Source organism: Acomys minous, assembly GCF_964271855.1.
Source record: "Acomys minous genome assembly, chromosome: 1".
NCBI lineage: Eukaryota > Metazoa > Chordata > Mammalia > Rodentia > Muridae > Acomys > Acomys minous.
Window position 1 is genome coordinate 47,803,034 of NC_140483.1, and position 6,967 is coordinate 47,810,000.

The window sequence follows — 6,967 nt, forward strand, 5'->3', positions numbered from 1 at the left end:
AGTCCTCACACCTGCATGGTAAGTACTTTATTCGTGGAATTATCCCCCGTTTGTGTTTCTTCTCAGTTGCTACCCCTCATCCTCAAAGGACTGAATTCTAGATGCATAGACATGCTTTCTTCCTTTCTGAAGTTGTCATAATACAAATGTAATAATACTCTATATAAGTATTCAATATAGAATATATGTAATATATAGCATAAATAAGAGTATGTATTTAGCCAGGCATGGTGGCACACACCTTTAATCCCAGTGCCCCAGAGGCAGGGGCAGGCAGATTGCTGTGAATATGAGTCTAGCCTGGTCTACAAAGCAAGTCCAGGACTGCCAAGGCCTGTATTTGTTCAATGTATATTGGAATATATTATATAACATAGTCCTATATTTGCCACCATAGATAAAATAATATACAATATATTTGGCCTGATTTTTAAAATCTGGGGGTGTTCAAAAAATTGAAAATTTGTTCACCCTGTTGTGTGTAGCTTTATATTGCTCAGGTATACACTAAATTTAACTATGCTAATTTGACATTATACTCTTGAGTAGACACTTCCTTTTCTTATAGTGAGGTGGGAGTGTTTAAGGATATACAATCAGGAAGTGAAACATCTTTGTTAAAAGCCCAGTTCATCTGTTCATTCATATATATGAAATGTCACAAATTACCATGCCACACAATTGACATGTATGCTATACATGTATAATTGGGCAAGTCACTTATGTTGCTTAAGCCTTTGCTGATAAAGTGGGGATAGTGTACCTTCGTTTTGTGCCAGATCCTTGTGGAGGTACCTAATCACTTTGATTGTCCCATGAAAAACATTTTAAAAGTACCCAGCACCATGCAAGTGTAAATGATGACCAGTTCCCTAATTGGAAATGATTTTTTCTTTTTATTAAAAATAGATTTATCCCCTTACATAATATATCCTCATCATGATTTTTCCTCCCTCAAATCCTCCCTGTTCCTCCCCATGTCTCCTCTCATCTGGATCTACTCCCATTAAATCTCTTATTAGAAGACAAATAACCTTCTAAGGATAATAATAAAATAAAATAAGATAAGATAAAACAAAAACTAACACAATGACATTGGTCAAGACAACCAAACAAGTTAAAAAAAAAAAAAAGCTCAGCAGAAGGCACAAAAATCAGAGACCGTTTTGTTCACTTGCTCAGGAATCCCACACAAAACTGGAAACCACAATAATACACACAGAGGACCTGGTGTAGACACCCATGCACACCCTGTGCTTTCAGCCTCAGTCTCTGTGAGTTCATAGGAGCTTTGACCATGTTGATTTAGAGGACCTTGCCTTTCTGGTGTCCTCCATCTGCTCTGGCTCTTATACTCTTCCCATCTCCTTTCTGATGGGGTTCTCTGAGCCCCGAGTGGGAGGATGGAGACATCCATCAATGCCTGAGTGTTCCAAGGTCCCTTACTCCGAACAATACCTGACTGTGAGTCTTTGCATTTTTTCCCCATCTGCTACAGGAGGAATCTTCTCTGATGATGCTTGAGCAAGGCACTGGGCTAAGAGTATAGCAGAATATCACTAAAAGGCATTTTATCACTACTTTTTTTTTAAACTAGTAGATTTTGGTTTTACCCTAGGTTCTGGGCTACCTAGTTTTTGGTTCTTTGCCACCCAAACAGTGTGAGGTATGGGTTTCATCTCCTGGAGTAAGCTTTAAGTCAAGTCAGACATTGGTTGGTGCCACCATATGTTTTTCAGGCAGGACAGCATTGTTGATCAAAGGTTTGTGGCTGGGTTGGTGTTTGGTTCTCTTTTGGTAGCCTGCAGAGTACTTTCCTTTACCAAAAACAGTAGAACGAAGGGGTGATGGCTCTAAGTAGGCACCAGTTTGACATTTCTACATTTAATGAGTTTTTAACAATGAGGCCTTGCCATAAATTTGTGGAGAGCAAGCTATAGTCTTGGAAACAGCATGTATTGTTTGGGGATTTCCATGGGACCCCTTTGGTCAACAACTCAGTTAAGATATAACAGAATCCTGGTACTGGAATCCTCATTTGCTGACAAGAGATTGCCAACTGGGACTCTGTCTCACCCATGGAACTGAGCTTTCTCTTCCCTCATTGCATTAAATTCTGAGAATAAGCAGGGGACAATGCATGCTACTTATTAAAAGTAGTGAAGTTGCCTTTGGCAGAAATAAAAGAGTTCTTGACATCATTTATCCTTTGCCCTCTCTTCATTAATTTTTGAGTCAAGTATTTACATTTAATTTTCAGGAGCTTATTGTTTAGTTAAAACACCCTAATTACTAACTGAATATCTAAAAAATAATAATGCAGTATATAATGTAGAGAATTTAGTTTTACTATAACTGTATTTTCACAAAATGAGGCAGAAATTCTAGTTGTACAAAAGTTATACTTTTGTTTTAATCTACTTCTCTGCTCTTTATTTACTGTTAAGGTTGACAGCAGAGGGAAAAAAACTAAACAAAAGGAGTAGAGCCTTTGCAGTGTTTGTAGTCAAAGGCATTTTATGGGGGTCTGGGGTGGCTTGTGTGTGAGGAAACATAGGAAGCACAATGTCATTGAGAAAAGTGACTCCAACACTATTCTTTTTTTTTTTTTGCCATTGAGCTTCCCCCTTTCTCCTTTTTCTGCATTTTTGCCAACCTGATTCTGGAAGACCTGGGAGGCAATATTGTTATGAACATTTGTTAGTAGAACGAATGTTGCATTGTTTAATTTTTTTTTCTCTTTCCTATCTCAATGTCTCTCTAACTAGCGTCAGACTTAGGTCATCGAATCCCACATGTCTGGAAAGGCTTGTGGAACATTTGATCTTTTAAAAATACATTAGAATATGTACAGAGATTTTGTTATTTAAATTGGTCATTATATAGTGACTTGGGTAATAGAATCCCCACATGCCTGGAAAGGGTTGTGGAACATTCGATCTTTTAAAAAATACATTAGAATATGTACAAATAATTTGTTATTTAAATTGGTCATTACTGTCAGTAAATAGTTTGTGTTTTTCATTGCTGGCAATTTCAGTCTATAAAAACCATAAGTACTCCCTCTCTGAGAAAGTGATTCAAGAAAGTTCAACAAAAAATTGTACTGTTACTGCCTATTGCTATAGTCCAGAAGTCTCTGACTTTCACTTTTCATTTTGTGAAACTTTCACATTCAGTTTGTGAAAACTGAATTTCTAGAAAACAGAAGACACAGAACCTAGATTATTCCAAAGCTGTAGGGATGGCTATCTCGTGGATTCTTGACTAGATTCTCATGTGGAAAGTTACAAACAGTGCTTCAGCTTGATAGTTCATCTTCAGACACAAACAAGTATGCATCTGTGATAGTGAACTCTAAGTCTCATTTGCTCCTCATGTGTGAGCTAGCAAATGCGGACGGAGACATGATGTTAGTAAACACAATTTTGTGTAGGTTTATACAATACAACCCAGTGTGGTGAGAGGGAACCTTCCTGTTCCCCATAATGGTCTGGAAACTTCATGAATAAGATGAAATTTGATTAGCGATATCAAAAACACACTTATGCTATGGCCCATTCTTCTTCTTTTTTTTTTTTTTTTTTAATACATTTTTATTAATTTATAGATATTACATCTCAGTTGTTAGCCCATCCCATGTATCCTCCCATCCCTCCCTTCCTCCCAATTTCCCCCCCACTCCCCTCCCCTATGTCTGTGTCTGAGGGGGATCTCCTCCCCCTGAATATGCTCATACGGTATCAAGTCTCTCCTTGGTGACCTATTATCTTTCCTCTGAGTGCCACCAGGCATCTCCATCCAAGGGACATGATCAAATATGGGGCACCAGAGTTTGTGTGAGAGTTAGATCTCCTTCTCCACTCAACAGTGGAGAATGTCCATCGGCTAGTCCGGGTAGGGGTTCAAGGTTTTTACTGCCTATTTTTTCCTTGGCTGTTGCCACAGTTTGCGGAGGACCCCAGGGCCCAGACTCTCCTGTAGTTTTCCAGGACCCACTGGATCCTTCCATTTCCTCTTTCTCCCAGGCTTCTCACACCTAAAGTTTCAATAGGATGTCCTCCCCTCTTACCCATTATTCTGGTAGGTACAGTTTTTCATGGGGACGTACACCTTGGACTAGTGTCTCGATATAAGTGAGTATATACCATTTAGCTCTTTTTGCTTCTGTGTGAACTCACTCATTATGACAATTTCTAGTTCAATCCATTTGTCCACAAATTTTGGAAATTCCTTGTTTTTAATAGCTGAGTAGTATTCCATAGTGTAAATGTACCACAGTTTCTTTATCCATTCTTCTGTTGAGGGACACGTAGGTTGTTTCCAAGTTCTGGCTATTATGAATAAGGCAGCTATGAACATGGTTGAGCATATGTCCCTGTTGTGTGGTAGTACATCCTCTGGGTATATTCCAAGGAGTGGAATAGCTGGGTCTTGAGGAAGCCCTATTCCCATTTTTCTGAGAAAGCACCAGATAGCTTTCCAAAGTGGTTGTACTAGTTTGCATTCCCACCAGCAATGCAGGAGTGTTCCTCTTTCTCCACACCCTCGCCAGCATGAGGTGTCAGTTGAGTTATTGATCTTAGCCATTCTGATGGGTGTAAGATGGAATCTCAGTGTCGTTTTGATTTGCATTTCTCTGATGACTAAGGAGGTCGAGCATTTCTTTAAGTGTTTCTCAGCCATTTGATATTCCTCTGTTGAGAATTCTCTGTTTAGCTCTGCGCCCCATTTCTCTATTGGGTTATTTGGTTTGGTGGTGTTTAATTTCTTAAGTTCTTTATATATTTTGGATATTAGACCTTTGTCAGATGAAGAGTCGGTGATGATCTTTTCCCAGTCTGTAGGCTGTCGCTTTGTTCTCTTGACAGTGTCACCAGCCTTACAGAAGCTTCTCAGCCTCATGAGGTCCCATTTATTAATTGTTGATGTTAAGGCCTGGGCTGTTGGTGTTCTGTTCAGGAAGTTGTCTCCTGTGCCTAAGAGTTCCAGACTCTTCCCCACTTTTTCCTCTAACTGGGTTAATGTCTGTGGTTTTAAGTTGAGGTCTTTAATCCACTTGGACTTGAGTTTTGTGCATGGTGACAAATAGGGGTCTAATTTCATTTTTCTACATGTAGACATCCAGTTAGACCAGCACCATTTGTTGAAGATGCTGTCGTTTTTTCCATTGAATGGATTTGGCTTCTTTGTCAAAAATCAGGTGAGCAAATGTGTGTGGATTCATCTCTGGGTCTTCAGTTCGATTCCATTGATCCACTAGCCTATTGCTGTGCCAGTACCATGCTGTTTTAATTACTGTTGCTCTATAGTACAACTTGAGATCAGGTATGGAGATTCCTCCAGCGGATCTTTTATTGTAAAGGATTGTTTTTGCTATTCTGGGCTTTTTGTTTCTCCATATGAAGTTGAGAATTGTTCTTTCAATATCTTCAAAATATTTAGTAGGTATTCTGATAGGGATTGCATTGAATCTGTAAATTGCTTTTGGTAAGATGGCCATTTTTACTATGTTGATTCTTCCAATCCACGAACATGGTAGATCCCGCCATCTTCTGATGTCATTTTCAATCTCTTTCTTCAGAGGTTTAAAGTTTTTTTCAAATAAATCCTTCACTTGCTTGGTTAGGGTTATTCCTAGATATTTTATATTGCTTGTGGCTATCGTGAAGGGAGTAATTTTTCTAATTTCTTCCTCTGCCTGTTTGTCATTTGTATATAGGAAAGCTACTGACTTTTTTGAGTTTATTTTGTATCCTGCCAATTTGCTGAAGGTGTTTATCAGCTGTAGGAGTTCTCTGGTGGAATTTTGGGGGTCACTTATATACACTATCATATCATCTGCAAATAGGGATAATTTTACTTCTTCCTTTCCCATTTGGATCCCCTTGATCTCCTTTTGATGTCTTATTGCTCTGGCTAGAACTTCAAGAACTATATTAAAGAGGTATGGGGAAAGTGGGCAGCCTTGTCTGGTCCCTGATTTTAGAGGGATTTCCTTGAGTATCTCTCCATTTAATTTAATGTTGGCTATTGGTTTGCTATATATAGCCTTTATTGTGTTTAGAAAAGTGCCTTGTATTCCCGATCTCTCCAGAACTTTAAACATAAATGGGTGTTGGATTTTGTCAAATGCTTTTTCTGCATCTAAAGAGATGATCATATGGTTTTTCTCTTTCAGTTTGTTTATATGGTGGATTACATTGATGGATTTCCGTATGTTAAACCATCCCTGCATTCCTGGAATGAAGCCTACCTGGTCATGGTGAATGATGTCTTTGATATGCTGTTGTATTCGCTTTGCGAGTATTTTGTTGAGTATTTTTGCATCAATGTTCATAAGAGAAATTGGTCTGAAATTCTCTTTTTTTGTTGGGTCTTTGTGGGGTTTAGGTATCAATGTGACTGTGGCCTCATAAAAGGAGTTTGGTAATATTCCATCCATTTCTATCTTTCGGAATAGCTTGAATAGTATCGGTATTAGCTCCTCTTTGAAGGACTGGTAGAATTCTGCGCTGAAACCATCTGGCCCTGGGCTTTGGCCCATTCTTCTTAACCTTTGCCTCTGCTAATGCCTGTAGCTTAGTCAGGGTTACTATCACTCTGATGAAACACCATGACCAAAGCAACCTGGGGAGGAAAGGGTTTATTTGAGTTATTCTTCCACACCACAGTTCATAAGCAAAGGAAGTCAGGACAGGAACTCAGTGAAGGAACCTGGAAGAAGGAGCTGATGCAGATGCCATGGTGGAGTGGTGCTTACTGGCTTGCTCCCCTTGGTAATGCTTTCTTATAGAGCCCAGGACCATCAGCCCAGGGATGGTACCACTCACGATGGGCTAGGCCTCCCTCACCAATCACTAATTAAGAAAATGGCCCACAACCTTGCCTGCAGCCCAATCTTATGGAGGCATTTTCTCAGTTGAAGTTCCCTCCTCTCAGATGACACTAGCTTGTCTCCAGTTGT